This window comes from Symphalangus syndactylus, chromosome 19, assembly GCF_028878055.3.
Source record: "Symphalangus syndactylus isolate Jambi chromosome 19, NHGRI_mSymSyn1-v2.1_pri, whole genome shotgun sequence".
NCBI lineage: Eukaryota > Metazoa > Chordata > Mammalia > Primates > Hylobatidae > Symphalangus > Symphalangus syndactylus.
This window is the reverse complement of record NC_072434.2, coordinates 5,848,714-5,870,687: the sequence shown is the minus strand read 5'-3', so window position 1 is coordinate 5,870,687 and position 21,974 is coordinate 5,848,714.

Sequence of the window (21,974 nt, the reverse complement as noted above, 5' to 3'; positions counted from 1 at the left end):
AACTACACAGAAGAATTGTGTGAAACTTCTTTCTGTTCTGTTTGTTCAACTAAAAGGGTTGAACCTTAGTTTTGATAGAGCCGTTCTGAAACACTCTTTCTGTAGAAAATGCAAGTGGAGATTCGGAGCGATAAGAGGGTAATAGTGGAAAAAGGAATGTCTCCAAATATAAACTACACAGAATCATTCGGTGAAACTTCTTTCTGATCTGTGCATTCAGCTAACAGAGTTAAACCATACTTTTGATTGAGCAGATCTGAACACTCTTTCTGTAGAAAATGCAACTGGACATTTGGAGCGCTAAGAGAGTAGTAGTGGAAAAAGGAATATATTCAAATATAAACTACACAGAAGCATTCTGTGAAACTTCTTTCTGATCTGAGCATTCAGCTAACAGAGTTAAACCATACTTTTGATTGAGCAGTTTTGAAACACTCTGTCTGTAGAAAATGCAACTGGACATTCGTAGCGCTATGTGGTTAATAGTGGAAAAAAGAATATGTTCAAATATAAACTACACAGAAGCATTGTATGAAACTTCTTTCTCTTCTGTGCATTCAACTAACAGAATTGAACCTTACTTTTGATTGAGCCGTTCTGAAACACTCTTTCTGTAGAAACTGCAATTGGACATTCTGAGCGCTAAGAGGCCTCTATTGGAAAAAATAATATCTTCAAATAAAAACTACACAGAAGCATTGTGTGAAAATACTTTCTGTTCTGTGCATTCAACTAACAGATTTGAACCTTACTTTTGATTGAGCCGTTCTGAAACACTCTTTCTGTACAAAGTGCAATTGGACATGATAAGCGCTAGGAGGCCTACATTGGGAAAAAGAATATCTTCAAATAAAAACTACACAGATGCATTCTGTGAAACTTATTTCTGATCTGTAAATTCAGTTAACAGAGATAAAACATATTTTTGATTGAGCAGTTATGAAACACCCTTTTTGTAGAAAATGCAAGTGGAGATTCGGAGCGCTAAGAGGGTAATAGTGGAAAAAGGAATGTCTTCAAATATAAACTACACAGAATCATTCGGTGAAACTTCTTTCTGATCTGTGCATTCAGCTAACAGAGTTAAACCATACTTTTGATTGAGCAGACCTGAACACTCTTTCTGTAGAAAATGCAACTGGACATTTTGAGCGCTAAGAGCATAGTAGTGGAAAAAGGAATATATTCAAATATAAACTACACAGAAGCATTCTGTGAAACTTCTTTCTGATCTGAGCATTCAGCTAACAGAGTTAAACCATACTTATGATTGAGCAGTTTTGTAACACTCTGTCTGTAGAAAATGCAACTGGACATTCGTAGCGCTAAGTGGGTAATAGTGGAAAAAAGAATATGTTCAAATATAAACTACACAGAAGCATTGTATGAAACTTCTTTCTGTTCTGTGCATTCAACTAACAGAGTTGAACCTTACTTTTGATTGAGCCGTTCTGAAACTCTCTTTCTGTAGAAACTGCAATTGGACATTCTGAGCGCTAAGAGGCCTATATTGGGAAAAAGAATGTCTACAAATAAAAACTACACAGAAGAATTGTGTGAAACTTCTTTCTGTTCTGTTTGTTCAACTAAAAGTGTTGAACCTTAGTTTTGATTGAGCCGTTCTGAAACACTCTTTCTGTAGAAAATGCAAGTGGAGATTCGGAGCGCTAAGAGGGTAATAGTGGAAAAAGGAATGTCTCCAAATATAAACTACACAGAATCATTCTGTGAAACTTCTTTCTGATCTGTGCATTCAGCTAACAGAGTTAAACCATACTTTTGATTGAGCAGATCTGAACACTCTTTCTGTAGAAAATGCAACTGGACATTTGGAGCGCTAAGAGAGTAGTAGTGGAAAAAGGAATATATTCAAATATAAACTACACAGAAGCATTCTGTGAAACTTCTTTCTGATCTGAGCATTCAGCTAACAGAGTTAAACCATACTTTTGATTGAGCAGTTTTGAAACACTCTGTCTGTAGAAAATGCAACTGGACATTCGTAGCGCTAAGTGGGTAATAGTGGAAAAAGGAATATGTTCAAATATAAACTACACAGAAGCATTGTATGAAACTTCTTTCTGTTCTGTGCATTCATCTAACAGAGTTGAACCTTACTTTTGATTGAGCCTTTCTGAAACTCTCTTTCTGTAGAAACTGCAATTGGACATTCTGAGCGCTAAGAGGCCTCTATTGGGAAAAATAATATCTTCAAATAAAAACTACACAGAAGCATTGTGTGAAACTTATTTCTGATATGTTCATTAAGCTAACAGAGTTAAACCATACTTTTGATTGCGCAGTTCTGAACACTCTTTCTGTAGAAAATGCAAGTGGACATTTGGAGCGCTAAGAGGGTAATAGTGGAAAAAGGAATATATTCAAATATAAACTACACAGTAGCATTCTGTGAAAATACTTTCTGTTCTGTGCATTCAACTAACAGAGTTGAACCTTACTTTTGATTGAGCCGTTCTGAAACACTCTTTCTGTAGAAACTGCAATTGGACATGCTAAGCGCTAACAGGCCTACATTGGGAAAAAGAATATCTTCAAATAAAAACTACACAGATGCATTCTGTGAAACTTATTTCTGACCTGTAAATTCAGTTAACAGAGATAAAACATATTTTTGATTGACCAGTTATGAAACACTCTTTTTGTAGTAAATGCAAGTGGAGATTCGGAGCGCTAAGAGGGTAATAGTTGAAAAAGGAATGTCTTCAAATATAAACTACACAGAATCATTCGGTGAAACTTCTTTCTGATCTGTGCATTCAGCTAACGGAATTAAAACATACTTTTGATTGAGCAGATCTGAACACTCTTTCTGTAGAAAATGCAACTGGACATTTGGAGCGCTAAGAGCGTAGTAGTGGAAAAAGGAATATATTCAAATATAAACTACACAGAAGCATTCTGTGAAACTTCTTTCTGATCTGAGCATTCAGCTAACAGAGTTAAACCATACTTTTGATTGAGCAGTTTTGAAACACTCTGTCTGTAGAAAATGCAACTTGACATTCGTAGCGCTAAGTGGGTAATAGTGGAAAAAAGAATATGTTCAAATATAAACTACACAGAAGCATTGTATGAAACTTCTTTCTGTTCTGTGCATTCAACTAACAGAGTTGAACCTTACTTTTGATTGAGCCGTTCTGAAACACTCCTTCTGTATAAACTGCAATTGGACATTCTGAGCGCTAGGAGGCCTATATTGGGAAAATGAATGTCTACAAATAAAAACTACACAGAAGAATTGTGTGAAACTTCTTTCTGTTCTGTTTGTTCAACTAAAAGAGTTGAACCTTAGTTTTGATTGAGCCGTTCTGAAACACTCTTTCTGTAGGAAATGCAAGTGGAGATTCGGAGCGCTAAGAGGGTAATAGTGGAAAAAGGAATGTCTCCAAATATAAACTACACAGAATCATTCTGTGAAACATCTTTCTGATCTGTGCATTCAGCTAACAGAGTTAAACCATACTTTTGATTGAGCAGATCTGAACACTCTTTCTGTAGAAAATGCAACTGGACATTTGGAGCGCTAAGAGAGTAGTAGTGGAAAAAGGAATATATTCAAATATAAACTACACAGAAACATTCTGTGAAACTTCTTTCTGATCTGAGCATTCAGCTAACAGAGTTAAACCATACATTTGATTGTGCAGTTTTGAAACACTCTGTCTGTAGAAAATGCAAATGGACATTCGTAGCGCTAAGTGGGTAATAGTGGAAAAAAGAATATGTTCAAATATAAACTACACAGAAGCATTGTATGAAACTTCTTTCTGTTCTGTGCATTCAACTAACAGAGTTGAACCTTACTTTTGATTGAGCCTTTCTGAAACTCTCTTTCTGTAGAAACTGCAATTGGACATTCTGAGCGCTAAGAGGCCTCTATTGGGAAAAATAATATCTTCATATAAAAACTACACAGAAGCATTGTGTGAAACTTATTTCTGATATGTTCATTAAGCTAACAGAGTTAAACCATACTTTTGATTGCGCAGTTCTGAATACTCTTTCTGTAGAAAATGCAAGTGGACATTTGGAGCGCTAAGAGGGTAATAGTGGAAAAAGGAATATATTCAAATATAAACTACACAGTAGCATTCTGTGAAAATTCTTTCTGTTCTGTGCATTCAACTAACAGAGTTGAACCTTACTTTTGATTGAGCCGTTCTGAAACACTCTTTCTGTAGAAACTGCAATTGGACATGCTAAGCGCTAACAGGCCTATATTGGGAAAAAGAATGTCTACAAATAAAAACTACACAGAAGAATTGTGTGAAACTTCTTTCTGTTCTGTTTGTTCAACTAAAAGGGTTGAACCTTAGTTTTGATAGAGCCGTTCTGAAACACTCTTTCTGTAGAAAATGCAAGTGGAGATTCGGAGCGCTAAGAGGGTAATAGTGGAAAAAGGAATGTCTCCAAATATAAACTACACAGAATCATTCGGTGAAACTTCTTTCTGATCTGTGCATTCAGCTAACAGAGTTAAACCATACTTTTGATTGAGCAGATCTGAACACTCTTTCTGTAGAAAATGCAACTGGACATTTGGAGCGCTAAGAGAGTAGTAGTGGAAAAAGGAATATATTCAAATATAAACTACACAGAAGCATTCTGTGAAACTTCTTTCTGATCTGAGCATTCAGCTAACAGATTTAAACCATACATTTGATTGAGCAGTTTTGAAACACTCTGTCTGTAGAAAATGCAACTGGACATTCGTAGCGCTAAGTGGGTAATAGTGGAAAAAAGAATATGTTCAAATATAAACTACACAGAAGCATTGTATGAAACTACTTTCTGTTCTGTGCATTCAACTAACAGAGTAGAACCTTACTTTTGATTGAGCCGTTCTGAAACACTCTTTCTGTAGAAACTGCAATTGGACATTCTGAGCGCTAAGAGGACTCTATTGGAAAAAATAATATCTTCAAATAAAAACAACACAGAAGCATTGTGTGAAACTTATTTCTGATATGTTCATTAAGCTAACAGAGTTAAACCATACTTTTGATTGCGCAGTTCTGAACACTCTTTCTGTAGAGAATGCAAGTGGACATTCGGAGCGCTAAGAGGGTAATAGTGGAAAAAGGAATATATTCAAATATAAACTACACAGTAGCATTCTGTGAAAATTCTTTCTGTTCTGTGCATTCAACTAACAGAGTTGAACCTTACTTTTGATTGAGCCGTTCTGAAACACTCTTTCTGTAGAAACTGCAATTGGACATGCTAAGCGCTAACAGGCCTACATTGGGAAAAAGAATATCTTCAAATAAAAACTACACAGATGCATTCTGTGAAACTTATTTCTGACCTGTAAATTCAGTTAACAGAGATAAAACATATTTTTGATTGACCAGTTATGAAACACTCTTTTTGTAGTAAATGCAAGTGGAGATTCGGAGCGCTAAGAGGGTAATAGTTGAAAAAGGAATGTCTTCAAATATAAACTACACAGAATCATTCGGTGAAACTTCTTTCTGATCTGTGCATTCAGCTAACGGAATTAAAACATACTTTTGATTGAGCAGATCTGAACACTCTTTCTGTAGAAAATGCAACTGGACATTTGGAGCGCTAAGAGCGTAGTAGTGGAAAAAGGAATATATTCAAATATAAACTACACAGAAGCATTCTGTGAAACTTCTTTCTGATCTGAGCATTCAGCTAACAGAGTTAAACCATACTTTTGATTGAGCAGTTTTGAAACACTCTGTCTGTAGAAAATGCAACTTGACATTCGTAGCGCTAAGTGGGTAATAGTGGAAAAAAGAATATGTTCAAATATAAACTACACAGAAGCATTGTATGAAACTTCTTTCTGTTCTGTGCATTCAACTAACAGAGTTGAACCTTACTTTTGATTGAGCCGTTCTGAAACACTCCTTCTGTATAAACTGCAATTGGACATTCTGAGCGCTAGGAGGCCTATATTGGGAAAATGAATGTCTACAAATAAAAACTACACAGAAGAATTGTGTGAAACTTCTTTCTGTTCTGTTTGTTCAACTAAAAGAGTTGAACCTTAGTTTTGATTGAGCCGTTCTGAAACACTCTTTCTGTAGGAAATGCAAGTGGAGATTCGGAGCGCTAAGAGGGTAATAGTGGAAAAAGGAATGTCTCCAAATATAAACTACACAGAATCATTCTGTGAAACATCTTTCTGATCTGTGCATTCAGCTAACAGAGTTAAACCATACTTTTGATTGAGCAGATCTGAACACTCTTTCTGTAGAAAATGCAACTGGACATTTGGAGCGCTAAGAGAGTAGTAGTGGAAAAAGGAATATATTCAAATATAAACTACACAGAAACATTCTGTGAAACTTCTTTCTGATCTGAGCATTCAGCTAACAGAGTTAAACCATACATTTGATTGTGCAGTTTTGAAACACTCTGTCTGTAGAAAATGCAAATGGACATTCGTAGCGCTAAGTGGGTAATAGTGGAAAAAAGAATATGTTCAAATATAAACTACACAGAAGCATTGTATGAAACTTCTTTCTGTTCTGTGCATTCAACTAACAGAGTTGAACCTTACTTTTGATTGAGCCTTTCTGAAACTCTCTTTCTGTAGAAACTGCAATTGGACATTCTGAGCGCTAAGAGGCCTCTATTGGGAAAAATAATATCTTCATATAAAAACTACACAGAAGCATTGTGTGAAACTTATTTCTGATATGTTCATTAAGCTAACAGAGTTAAACCATACTTTTGATTGCGCAGTTCTGAATACTCTTTCTGTAGAAAATGCAAGTGGACATTTGGAGCGCTAAGAGGGTAATAGTGGAAAAAGGAATATATTCAAATATAAACTACACAGTAGCATTCTGTGAAAATTCTTTCTGTTCTGTGCATTCAACTAACAGAGTTGAACCTTACTTTTGATTGAGCCGTTCTGAAACACTCTTTCTGTAGAAACTGCAATTGGACATGCTAAGCGCTAACAGGCCTATATTGGGAAAAAGAATGTCTACAAATAAAAACTACACAGAAGAATTGTGTGAAACTTCTTTCTGTTCTGTTTGTTCAACTAAAAGGGTTGAACCTTAGTTTTGATAGAGCCGTTCTGAAACACTCTTTCTGTAGAAAATGCAAGTGGAGATTCGGAGCGCTAAGAGGGTAATAGTGGAAAAAGGAATGTCTCCAAATATAAACTACACAGAATCATTCGGTGAAACTTCTTTCTGATCTGTGCATTCAGCTAACAGAGTTAAACCATACTTTTGATTGAGCAGATCTGAACACTCTTTCTGTAGAAAATGCAACTGGACATTTGGAGCGCTAAGAGAGTAGTAGTGGAAAAAGGAATATATTCAAATATAAACTACACAGAAGCATTCTGTGAAACTTCTTTCTGATCTGAGCATTCAGCTAACAGATTTAAACCATACATTTGATTGAGCAGTTTTGAAACACTCTGTCTGTAGAAAATGCAACTGGACATTCGTAGCGCTAAGTGGGTAATAGTGGAAAAAAGAATATGTTCAAATATAAACTACACAGAAGCATTGTATGAAACTACTTTCTGTTCTGTGCATTCAACTAACAGAGTAGAACCTTACTTTTGATTGAGCCGTTCTGAAACACTCTTTCTGTAGAAACTGCAATTGGACATTCTGAGCGCTAAGAGGACTCTATTGGAAAAAATAATATCTTCAAATAAAAACAACACAGAAGCATTGTGTGAAACTTATTTCTGATATGTTCATTAAGCTAACAGAGTTAAACCATACTTTTGATTGCGCAGTTCTGAACACTCTTTCTGTAGAGAATGCAAGTGGACATTCGGAGCGCTAAGAGGGTAATAGTGGAAAAAGGAATATATTCAAATATAAACTACACAGTAGCATTCTGTGAAAATTCTTTCTGTTCTGTGCATTCAACTAACAGAGTTGAACCTTACTTTTGATTGAGCCGTTCTGAAACACTCTTTCTGTACAAATTGCAATTGGACATGCTAAGCGCTAAGAGGCCTACATTGGGAAAAAGAATATCTTCGAATAAAAACTACTCAGATGCATTCTGTGAAACTTATTTCTGATCTGTAAATTCAGTTAACAGAGATAAAACATATTTTTGATTGAGCAGTTATGAAACAATCTTTTTGTAGAAAATGCAAGTGGAGATTCGGAGCGCTAAGAGGGTAATAGTGGAAAAAGGAATGTCTTCAAATATAAACTACACAGAATCATTCGGTGAAACTTCTTTCTGATCTGTGCATTCAGCTAACAGAGTTAAACCATGCTTTTGATTGAGCAGATCTGAACACTCTTTCTGTAGAAAATGCAACTGGACATTTGGAGCGCTAAGAGCGTAGTAGTGGAAAAAGGAATATATTCAAATATAAACTACACAGAAGCATTCTGTGAAACTTCTTTCTGATCTGAGCATTCAGCTAACAGAGTTAAACCATACTTTTGATTGAGCAGTTTAGAAACACTCTGTCTGTAGAAAATGCAACTGGACATTCGTAGCGCTAAGTGGGTAATAGTGGAAAAAAGAATATGTTCAAATATAAACTACACAGAAGCATTGTATGAAACTTCTTTCTGTTCTGTGCATTCAACTAACAGAGTTGAACCTTACTTTTGATTGAGCCGTTCTGAAACACTCCTTCTGTATAAACTGCAATTGGACATTCTGAGCGCTAGGAGGCCTATATTGGGAAAATGAATGTCTACAAATAAAAACTACACAGAAGAATTGTGTGAAACTTCTTTCTGTTCTGTTTGTTCAACTAAAAGAGTTGAACCTTAGTTTTGATTGAGCCGTTCTGAAACACTCTTTCTGTAGGAAATGCAAGTGGAGATTCGGAGCGCTAAGAGGGTAATAGTGGAAAAAGGAATGTCTCCAAATATAAACTACACAGAATCATTCTGTGAAACATCTTTCTGATCTGTGCATTCAGCTAACAGAGTTAAACCATACTTTTGATTGAGCAGATCTGAACACTCTTTCTGTAGAAAATGCAACTGGACATTTGGAGCGCTAAGAGAGTAGTAGTGGAAAAAGGAATATATTCAAATATAAACTACACAGAAACATTCTGTGAAACTTCTTTCTGATCTGAGCATTCAGCTAACAGAGTTAAACCATACATTTGATTGTGCAGTTTTGAAACACTCTGTCTGTAGAAAATGCAAATGGACATTCGTAGCGCTAAGTGGGTAATAGTGGAAAAAAGAATATGTTCAAATATAAACTACACAGAAGCATTGTATGAAACTTCTTTCTGTTCTGTGCATTCAACTAACAGAGTTGAACCTTACTTTTGATTGAGCCTTTCTGAAACTCTCTTTCTGTAGAAACTGCAATTGGACATTCTGAGCGCTAAGAGGCCTCTATTGGGAAAAATAATATCTTCATATAAAAACTACACAGAAGCATTGTGTGAAACTTATTTCTGATATGTTCATTAAGCTAACAGAGTTAAACCATACTTTTGATTGCGCAGTTCTGAATACTCTTTCTGTAGAAAATGCAAGTGGACATTTGGAGCGCTAAGAGGGTAATAGTGGAAAAAGGAATATATTCAAATATAAACTACACAGTAGCATTCTGTGAAAATTCTTTCTGTTCTGTGCATTCAACTAACAGAGTTGAACCTTACTTTTGATTGAGCCGTTCTGAAACACTCTTTCTGTAGAAACTGCAATTGGACATGCTAAGCGCTAACAGGCCTATATTGGGAAAAAGAATGTCTACAAATAAAAACTACACAGAAGAATTGTGTGAAACTTCTTTCTGTTCTGTTTGTTCAACTAAAAGGGTTGAACCTTAGTTTTGATAGAGCCGTTCTGAAACACTCTTTCTGTAGAAAATGCAAGTGGAGATTCGGAGCGCTAAGAGGGTAATAGTGGAAAAAGGAATGTCTCCAAATATAAACTACACAGAATCATTCGGTGAAACTTCTTTCTGATCTGTGCATTCAGCTAACAGAGTTAAACCATACTTTTGATTGAGCAGATCTGAACACTCTTTCTGTAGAAAATGCAACTGGACATTTGGAGCGCTAAGAGAGTAGTAGTGGAAAAAGGAATATATTCAAATATAAACTACACAGAAGCATTCTGTGAAACTTCTTTCTGATCTGAGCATTCAGCTAACAGATTTAAACCATACATTTGATTGAGCAGTTTTGAAACACTCTGTCTGTAGAAAATGCAACTGGACATTCGTAGCGCTAAGTGGGTAATAGTGGAAAAAAGAATATGTTCAAATATAAACTACACAGAAGCATTGTATGAAACTACTTTCTGTTCTGTGCATTCAACTAACAGAGTAGAACCTTACTTTTGATTGAGCCGTTCTGAAACACTCTTTCTGTAGAAACTGCAATTGGACATTCTGAGCGCTAAGAGGACTCTATTGGAAAAAATAATATCTTCAAATAAAAACAACACAGAAGCATTGTGTGAAACTTATTTCTGATATGTTCATTAAGCTAACAGAGTTAAACCATACTTTTGATTGCGCAGTTCTGAACACTCTTTCTGTAGAGAATGCAAGTGGACATTCGGAGCGCTAAGAGGGTAATAGTGGAAAAAGGAATATATTCAAATATAAACTACACAGTAGCATTCTGTGAAAATTCTTTCTGTTCTGTGCATTCAACTAACAGAGTTGAACCTTACTTTTGATTGAGCCGTTCTGAAACACTCTTTCTGTAGAAACTGCAATTGGACATTCTGAGCGCTAAAAGGCCTCTATTGGAAAAAATAATATCTTCAAATAAAAACTACACAGAAGTATTGTGTGAAAATACTTTCTGTTCTGTGCATTCAACTAACAGAGTTGAACCTTACTTTTGATTGAGCCGTTCTGAAACACTCTTTCTGTACATAGTGCAATTGGACATGCTAAGCGCTAAGAGGCCTACATTGGGAAAAAGAATATCTTCAAATAAAAACTACACAGATGCATTCTGTGAAACTTATTTCTGATCTGTAAATTCAGTTAACAGAGATAAAACATATTTTTGATTGAGCAGTTAGGAAACACTCTTTTTGTAGAAAATGCAAGTGGAGATTCGGAGCGCTAAGAGGGTAATAGTGGAAAAAGGAATGTCTTCAAATATAAACTACACAGAATCATTCGGTGAAACTTCTTTCTGATCTGTGCATTCAGCTAACAGAGTTAAACCATACTTTTGATTGAGCAGACCTGAACACTCTTTCTGTAGAAAATGCAACTGGACATTTGGAGCGCTAAGAGCGTAGTAGTGGAAAAAGGAATATATTCAAATATAAAGTGCACAGTAGCATTCTGTGAAAATTCTTTCTGATCTGAGCATTAAGCTAACAGAGTTAAACCATACTTTTGATTGAGCAGTTTTGAAACACTCTGTCTGTAGAAAATGCAACTGGACATTCGTAGCGCTAAGTGGGTAATAGTGGAAAAAAGAATATGTTCAAATATAAACTACACAGAAGCATTGTATGAAACTTCTTTCTGTTCTGTGCATTCAACTAACAGAGTTGAACCTTACTTTTGATTGAGCCGTTCTGAAACACTCTTTCTGTAGAAACTGCAGTTGGACATTCTGAGCGCTAGGAGGCCTATATTGGGAAAAAGAATGTCTACAAATAAAAACTACACAGAAGTATTGTGTGAAACTTCTTTCTGTTCTGTTTGTTCAACTAAAAGAGTTGAACCTTAGTTTTGATTGAGCCGTTCTGAAACACTCTTTCTGTAGAAAATGCAAGTGGAGATTCGGAGCGCTAACAGGGTAACAGTGGAAAAAGGAATGTCTCCAAATATAAACTACACAGAATCATTCTGTGAAACTTCTTTCTGATCTGTGCATTCAGCTAACAGAGTTAAACCATACTTTTGATTGAGCAGATCTGAACACTCTTTCTGTAGAAAATGAAACTGGACATTTGGAGCGCTAAGAGCGTAGTAGTGGAAAAAGGAATATATTCAAATATAAACTACACAGAAGCATTCTGTGAAACTTCTTTCTGATCTGAGCATTCAGCTAACAGAGTTAAACCATACTTTTGATTGAGCAGTTTTGAAACACTCTGTCTGTAGAAAATGCAACTGGACATTCGTAGCGCTAAGTGGGTAACAGTGGAAAAAAGAATATGTTCAAATATAAACTACACAGAAGCATTGTATGAAACTTCTTTCTGTTCTGTGCATTCAACTAACAGAGTTGAACCTTACTTTTGATTGAGCCGTTCTGAAACACTCTTTCTGTAGAAACTGCAATTGGACATTCTGAGCGCTAAGAGGCCTATATTGGGAAAAAGAATGTCTACAAATAAAAACTACACAGAAGAATTGTGTGAAACTTCTTTCTGTTCTGTTTGTTCAACTAAAAGAGTTGAACCTTAGTTTTGATTGAGCCGTTCTGAAACACTCTTTCTGTAGAAAATGCAAGTGGAGATTCGGAGCGCTAAGAGGGTAATAGTGGAAAAAGGAATGTCTCCAAATATAAACTACACAGAATCATTCTGTGAAACTTCTTTCTGATCTGTGCATTCAGCTAACAGAGTTAAACCATACTTTTGATTGAGCAGATCTGAACACTCTTTCTGTAGAAAATGCAACTGGACATTTGAGCGCTAAGAGAGTAGTAGTGGAAAAAGGAATATATTCAAATATAAACTACACAGAAGCATTCTGTGAAACTTCTTTCTGATCTGAGCATTCAGCTAACAGAGTTAAACTATACTTTTGATTGAGCAGTTTTGAAACACTCTGTCTGTAGAAAATGCAACTGGACATTCGTAGCGCTAAGTGGGTATTAGTGGAAAAAAGAATATGTTCAAATATAAACTACACAGAAGCATTTTATGAAACTTCTTTCTGTTCTGTGCATTCAACTAACAGAGTTGAACCTTACTTTTGATTGAGCCTTTCTGAAACACTCTTTCTGTAGAAACTGCAATTGGACATTCTGAGCGCTAAGAGGCCTCTATTGGGAAAAATAATATCTTCAAATAAAAACTACACAGAAGCATTGTGTGAAACTTATTTCTGATATGTTCATTAAGCTAACAGAGTTAAACCATACTTTTGATTGCGCAGTTCTGAACACTCTTTCTGTAGAAAATGCAAGTGGACATTCGGAGCGCTAAGAGGGTAATAGTGGAAAAAAGAGTATATTCAAATATAAACTACACAGTAGCATTCTGTGAAAATTCTTTCTGTTCTGTGCATTCAACTAACAGAGTTGAACCATACTTTTGATTGAGCCGTTCTGAAACACTCTTTCTGTAGAAACTGCAATTGGACATGCTAAGCGCTAAGAGGCCTACATTTGGAAAAAGAATATCTTCAAATAAAAACTACACAGATGCATTCTGTGAAACTTATTTCTGATCTGTAAATTCAGTTAACAGAGATAAAACATATTTTTGATTGAGCAGTTATGAAACACTCTTTTTGTAGAAAATGCAAGTGGAGATTCGGAGCGCTAAGAGGGTAATAGTGGAAAAAGGAATGTCTTCAAATATAAACTACACAGAATCATTCGGTGAAACTTCCTTCTGATCTGTGCATTCAGCTAACAGAGTTAAACCATACTTTTGATTGAGCAGATCTGAACACTCTTTCTGTAGAAAATGCAACTGGACATTTGGAGCGCTAAGAGAGTAGTAGTGGAAAAAGGAATATATTCAAATATAAACTACACCGAAGCATTCTGTGAAACTTCTTTCTGATCTGAGCATTCAGCTAACAGAGTTAAACCATACTTTTGATTGAGCAGTTTTGAAACACTCTGTCTGTAGAAAATGCAACTGGACATTCGTAGCGCTAAGTGGGTAATAGTGGAAAAAAGAATATGTTCAAATATAAACTACACAGAAGCATTGTATGAAACTTCTTTCTGTTCTGTGCATTCAACTAACAGAGTTGAACCTTACTTTTGATTGAGCCGTTCTGAAACTCTCTTTCTGTAGAAACTGCAATTGGACATTCTGAGCGCTAAGAGGCCTATATTGGGAAAAAGAATGTCTACAAATAAAAACTACACAGAAGAATTGTGTGAAACTTCTTTCTGTTCTGTTTGTTCAACTAAAAGTGTTGAACCTTAGTTTTGATTGAGCCGTTCTGAAACACTCTTTCTGTAGAAAATGCAAGTGGAGATTCGGAGCGCTAAGAGGGTAATAGTGGAAAAAGGAATGTCTCCAAATATAAACTACACAGAATCATTCTGTGAAACTTCTTTCTGATCTGTGCATTCAGCTAACAGAGTTAAACCATACTTTTGATTGAGCAGATCTGAACACTCTTTCTGTAGAAAATGCAACTGGACATTTGGAGCGCTAAGAGAGTAGTAGTGGAAAAAGGAATATATTCAAATATAAACTACACAGAAGCATTCTGTGAAACTTCTTTCTGATCTGAGCATTCAGCTAACAGAGTTAAACCATACTTTTGATTGAGCAGTTTTGAAACACTCTGTCTGTAGAAAATGCAACTGGACATTCGTAGCGCTAAGTGGGTAATAGTGGAAAAAAGAATATGTTCAAATATAAACTACACAGAAGCATTGTATGAAACTTCTTTCTGTTCTGTGCATTCAACTAACAGAGTTGAACCTTACTTTTGATTGAGCCGTTCTGAAACACTCTTTCTGTAGAAACTGCAATTGGACATTCTGAGCGCTAAGAGGCCTATATTGGGAAAAAGAATGTCTACAAATAAAAACTACACAGAAGAATTGTGTGAAACTTCTTTCTGTTCTGTTTGTTCAACTAAAAGAGTTGAACCTTAGTTTTGATTGAGCCGTTCTGAAACACTCTGTCTGTAGAAAATGCAAGTGGAGATTCGGAGCGCTAAGAGGGTTATAGTGGAAAAAGGAATGTCTCCAAATATAAACTACACAGAATCATTCTGTGAAACTTTTTTCTGATCTGTGCATTCAGCTAACAGAGTTAAACCATACTTTTGATTGAGCAGATCTGAACACTCTTTCTGTAGAAAATGCAACTGGACATTTGGAGCGCTAAGAGAGTAGTAGTGGAAAAAGGAATATATTCAAATATAAACTACACAGAAGCATTCTGTGAAACTTCTTTCTGATCTGAGCATTCAGCTAACAGAGTTAAACTATACTTTTGATTGAGCAGTTTTGAAACACTCTTTCTGTAGAAAATGCAACTGGACATTCGTAGCGCTAAGTGGGTATTAGTGGAAAAAAGAATATGTTCAAATATTAACTACACAGAAGCATTTTATGAAACTTCTTTCTGTTCTGTGCATTCAACTAACAGAGTTGAACCTTAGTTTTGATTGAGCCTTTCTGAAACACTCTTTCTGTAGAAACTGCAATTGGACATTCTGAGCGCTAAGAGGCTTCTATTGGGAAAAATAATATCTTCAAATAAAAACTACACAGAAGCATTGTGTGAAACTTATTTCTGATATGTTCATTAGGCTAACAGAGTTAAACCATACTTTTGATTGCGCAGTTCTGAACACTCTTTCTGTAGAAAATGCAAGTGGACATTCGGAGCGCTAAGAGGGTAATAGTGGAAAAAAGAGTATATTCAAATATAAACTACACAGTAGCATTCTGTGAAAATTCTTTCTGTTCTGTGCATTCAACTAACAGAGTTGAACCTTACTTTTGATTGAGCCGTTCTGAAACACTCTTTCTGTAGATACTGCATTTGGACATGCTAAGCGCTAAGAGGCCTACATTGGGAAAAAGAATATCTTCAAATAAAAACTACACAGATGCATTCTGTGAAACTTATTTCTGATCTGTAAATTCAGTTAACAGAGATAAAACATATTTTTGATTGAGCAGTTATGAAACACTCTTTTTGTAGAAAATGCAAGTGGAGATTCGGAGCGCTAAGAGGGTAATAGTGGAAAAAGGAATGTCTTCAAATATAAACTAAACAGAATCATTCGGTGAAACTTCTTTCTGATCTGTGCATTCAGCTAACAGAGTTAAACCATACTTTTGATTGAGCAGATCTGAACACTCTTTCTGTTGGAAATGCAACTGGACATTTGGAGCGCTAAGAGCGTAGTAGTGGAAAAAGGAATATATTCAAATATAAACTACACAGAAGCATTCTGTGAAACTTCTTTCTGATCTGAGCATTCAGCTAACAGAGTTAAACCATACTTATGATTGAGCAGTTTTGTAACACTCTGTCTGTAGAAAATGCAACTGGACATTCGTAGCGCTAAGTGGGTAATAGTGGAAAAAAGAATATGTTCAAATATAAACTACACAGAAGCATTGTATGAAACTTCTTTCTGTTCTGTGCATTCAACTAACAGAGTTGAACCTTACGTTTGATTGAGCCTTTCTGAAACACTCTTTCTGTAGAAACTGCAATTGGACATTCTGAGTGCTAAGAGGCCTCTATAGGGAAAAATAATATCTTCAAATAAAAACTACACAGAAGCATTGTGTGAAACTTATTTCTGATATGTTCATTAAGCTAACAGAGTTAATCCATACTTTTGATTGCGCAGTTCTGAACACTCTTTCTGTAGAAAATGCAAGTGGACATTCGGAGCGCTAAGAGGGTAATAGTGGAAAAAAGAGTATATTCAAATATAAACTACACAGTAGCATTCTGTGAAAATTCTTTCTGTTCTGTGCATTCAACTAACAGAGTTGAACCTTACTTTTGATTGAGCCGTTCTGAAACACTCTTTCTGTAGATACTGCAATTGGACATGCTAAGCGCTAAGAGGCCTACATTGGGAAAAAGAATATCTTCAAATAAAAACTACACAGATGCATTCTGTGAAACTTATTTCTGATCTGTAAATTCAGTTAACAGAGATAAAACATATTTTTGATTGAGCAGTTATGAAACACTCTTTTTGTAGAAAATGCAAGTGGAGATTCGGAGCGCTAAGAGGGTAATAGTGGAAAAAGGAATGTCTTCAAATATAAACTAAACAGAATCATTCGGTGAAACTTCTTTCTGATCTGTGCATTCAGCTAACAGAGTTAAACCATACTTTTGATTGAGCAGATCTGAACACTCTTTCTGTAGGAAATGCAACTGGACATTTGGAGCGCTAAGAGCGTAGTAGTGGAAAAAGGAATATATTCAAATATAAACTACACAGAAGCATTCTGTGAAACTTCTTTCTGATCTGAGCATTCAGCTAACAGATTTAAACCATACTTTTGATTGAGCAGTTTTGTAACACTCTGTCTGTAGAAAATGCAACTGGACATTCGTAGCGCTAAGTGTGTAATAGTGGAAAAAAAATATGTTCAAATATAAACTACACAGAAGCATTGTATGAAACTTCTTTCTGTTCTGTGCATTCAACTAACAGAGTTGAACCTTACTTTTGATTGAGCCGTTCTGAAACTCTCTTTCTGTAGAAACTGCAATTGGACATTCTGAGCGCTAAGAGGCCTATATTGGGAAAAAGAATGTCTACAAATAAAAACTACACAGAAGAATTGTGTGAAACTTCTTTCTGTTCTGTTTGTTCAACTAAAAGTGTTGAACCTTAGTTTTGATTGAGCCGTTCTGAAACACTCTTTCTGTAGAAAATGCAAGTGGAGATTCGGAGCGCTAAGAGGGTAATAGTGGAAAAAGGAATGTCTCCAAATATAAACTACACAGAATCATTCTGTGAAACTTCTTTCTGATCTGTGCATTCAGCTAACAGAGTTAAACCATACTTTTGATTGAGCAGATCTGAACTCTCTTTCTGTAGAAAATGCAACTGGACATTTGGAGCGCTAAGAGAGTAGTAGTGGAAAAAGGAATATATTCAAATATAAACTACACAGAAGCATTCTGTGAAACTTCTTTCTGATCTGAGCATTCAGCTAACAGAGTTAAACCATACTTTTGATTGAGCAGTTTTGAAACACTCTGTCTGTATAAAATGCAACTGGACATTCGTAGCGCTAAGTGGGTAATAGTGGAAAAAAGAATATGTTCAAATATAAACTACACAGAAGCATTGTATGAAACCTCTTTCTGTTCTGTGCATTCAACTAACAGAGTTGAACCTTACTTTTGATTGAGCCGTTCTGAAACACTCTTTCTGTAGAAACTGCAATTGGACATTCTGAGCGCTAAGAGGCCTATATTGGGAAAAAGAATGTCTACAAATAAAAACTACACAGAAGAATTGTGTGAAACTTCTTTCTGTTCTGTTTGTTCAACTAAAGAGTTGAACCTTAGTTTTGATTGAGCCGTTCTGAAACACTCTGTCTGTAGAAAATGCAAGTGGAGATTCGGAGCGCTAAGAGGGTAATAGTGGAAAAAGGAATGTCTCCAAATATAAACTACACAGAATCATTCTGTGAAACTTCTTTCTGATCTGTGCATTCAGCTAACAGAGTTAAACCATACTTTTGATTGAGCAGATCTGAACACTCTTTCTGTAGAAAATGCAACTGGACATTTGGAGCGCTAAGAGAGTAGTAGTGGAAAAAGGAATATATTCAAATATAAACTACACAGAAGCATTCTGTGAAACTTCTTTCTGATCTGAGCATTCAGCTAACAGAGTTAAACTATACTTTTGATTGAGCAGTTTTGAAACACTCTGTCTGTAGAAAATGCAACTGGACATTCGTAGCGCTAAGTGGGTATTAGTGGAAAAAAGAATATGTTCAAATATAAACTACAGAGAAGCATTTTATGAAACTTCTTTCTGTTCTGTGCATTCAACTAACAGAGTTGAACCTTACTTTTGATTGAGCCTTTCTGAAACACTCTTTCTGTAGAAACTGCAATTGGACATTCTGAGCGCTAAGAGGCCTCTATTGGGAAAAATAATATCTTCAAATAAAAACTACACAGAAGCATTGTGTGAAACTTATTTCTGATATGTTCATTAAGCTAACAGAGTTAAACCATACTTTTGATTGCGCAGTTCTGAACACTCTTTCTGTAGAAAATGCAAGTGGACATTCGGAGCGCTAAGAGGGTAATAGTTGAAAAAGGAGTATATTCAAATATAAACTACACAGTAGCATTCTGTGAAAATTCTTTCTGTTCTGTGCATTCAACTAACAGAGTTGAACCTTACTTTTGATTGAGCCGTTCTGAAACACTCTTTCTGTAGATACTGCATTTGGACATGCTAAGCGCTAAGAGGCCTACATTGGGAAAAAGCATATCTTCAAATAAAAACTACACAGATGCATTCTGTGAAACTTATTTCTGATCTGTAAATTCAGTTAACAGAGATAAAACATATTTTTGATTGAGCAGTTATGAAACACTCTTTTTGTAGAAAATGCAAGTGGAGATTCGGAGCGCTAAGAGGGTAATAGTGGAAAAAGGAATGTCTTCAAATATAAACTAAACAGAATCATTCGGTGAAACTTCTTTCTGATCTGTGCATTCAGCTAACAGAGTTAAACCATACTTTTGATTGAGCAGATCTGAACACTCTTTCTGTAGGAAATGCAACTGGACATTTGGAGCGCTAAGAGCGTAGTAGTGGAAAAAGGAATATATTCAAATATAAACTACACAGAAGCATTCTGTGAAACTTCTTTCTGATCTGAGCATTCAGCTAACAGAGTTAAACCATACTTATGATTGAGCAGTTTTGTAACACTCTGTCTGTAGAAAATGCAACTGGACATTCGTAGCGCTAAGTGGGTAATAGTGGAAAATAGAATATGTTCAAATATAAACTACACAGAAGCATTGTATGAAACTTCTTTCTGTTCTGTGCATTCAACTAACAGAGTTGAACCTTACTTTTGATTGAGCCGTTCTGAAACTCTCTTTCTGTAGAAACTGCAATTGGACATTCTGAGCGCTAAGAGGCCTATATTGGGAAAAAGAATGTCTACAAATAAAAACTACACAGAAGAATTGTGTGAAACTTCTTTCTGTTCTGTTTGTTCAACTAAAAGTGTTGAACCTTAGTTTTGATTGAGCCGTTCTGAAACACTCTTTCTGTAGAAAATGCAAGTGGAGATTCGGAGCGCTAAGAGGGTAATAGTGGAAAAGGAACGTCTCCAAATATAAACTACACAGAATCATTCTGTGAAACTTCTTTCTGATCTGTGCATTCAGCTAACAGAGTTAAACCATACTTTTGATTGAGCAGATCTGAACACTCTTTCTGTAGAAAATGCAACTGGACATTTGGAGCGCTAAGAGAGTAGTAGTGGAAAAAGGAATATATTCAAATATAAACTACACAGAAGCATTCTGTGAAACTTCTTTCTGATCTGAGCATTCAGCTAACAGAGTTAAACCATACTTTTGATTGAGCAGTTTTGAAACACTCTGTCTGTAGAAAATGCAACTGGACATTCGTAGCGCTAAGTGGGTAACAGTGGAAAAAAGAATATGTTCAAATATAAACTACACAGAAGCATTGTATGAAACTTCTTTCTGTTCTGTGCATTCAACTAACAGAGTTGAACCTTACTTTTGATTGAGCCGTTCTGAAACACTCTTTCTGTAGAAACTGCAATTGGACATTCTGAGCGCTAAGAGGCCTATATTGGGAAAAAGAATGTCTACAAATAAAAACTACACAGAAGAATTTTGTGAAACTTCTTTCTGTTCTGTTTGTTCAACTAAAAGAGTTGAACCTTAGTTTTGATTGAGCCGTTCTGAAACACTCTTTCTGTAGAAAATGCAAGTGGAGATTCGGAGCGCTAAGAGGGTAATAGTGGAAAAAGGAATGTCTCCAAATATAAACTACACAGAATCATTCTGTGAAAATTCTTTCTGATCTGTGCATTCAGCTAACAGAGTTAAACCATACTTTTGATTGAGCAGATCTGAACACTCTTTCTGTAGAAAATGCAACTGGACATTTGGAGCGCTAAGAGAGTAGTAGTGGAAAAAGGAATATATTCAAATATAAACTACACAGAAGCATTCTGTGAAACTTCTTTCTGATCTGAGCATTCAGCTAACAGAGTTAAACTATACTTTTGATTGAGCAGTTTTGAAACACTCTGTCTGTAGAAAATGCAACTGGACATTCGTAGCGCTAAGTGGGTATTAGTGGAAAAAAGAATATGTTCAAATATAAACTACACAGAAGCATTTTATGAAACTTCTTTCTGTTCTGTGCATTCAACTAACAGAGTTGAACCTTACTTTTGATTGAGCCTTTCTGAGACACTCTTTCTGTAGAAACTGCAATTGGACATTCTGAGCGCTAAGAGGCCTCTATTGGGAAAAATAATATCTTCAAATAAAAACTACACAGAAGCATTGTGTGAAACTTATTTCTGATATGTTCATTAAGCTAACAGAGTTAAACCATACTTTTGATTGAGTAGATCTGAACACTCTTTCTGTAGAAAATGCAACTGGACATTTGGAGCGCTAAGAGAGTAGTAGTGGAAAAAGGAATATATTCAAATATAAACTACACAGAAGCATTCTGTGAAACTTCTTTCTGATCTGAGCATTCACCTAACAGAGTTAAACCATACTTTTGATTGAGCAGTTTTGAAACACTCTGTCTGTAGAAAATGCAACTGGACATTCGTAGCGCTAAGTGGGTAATAGTGGAAAAAAGAATATGTTCAAATATAAACTACACAGAAGCATTGTATGAAACTTCTTTCTGTTCTGTGCATTCAACTAACAGAGTTGAACCTTACTTTTGATTGAGCCGTTCTGAAACACTCTTTCTGTAGAAACTGCAATTGGACATTCTGAGCGCTAAGAGGCCTATATTGGGAAAAAGAATGTCTACAAATAAAAACTACACAGAAGAATTGTGTGAAATTTCTTTCTGTTCTGTTTGTTCAACTAAAAGAGTTGAACCTTAGTTTTGATTGAGCCGTTCTGAAACACTCTGTCTGTAGAAAATGCAAGTGGAGATTCGGAGCGCTAAGAGGGTAATAGTGGAAAAAGGAATGTCTCCAAATATAAACTACACAGAATCATTCTGTGAAACTTCTTTCTGATCTGTGCATTCAGCTAACAGAGTTAAACCATACTTTTGATTGAGCAGATCTGAACACTCTTTCTGTAGAAAATGCAACTGGACATTTGGAG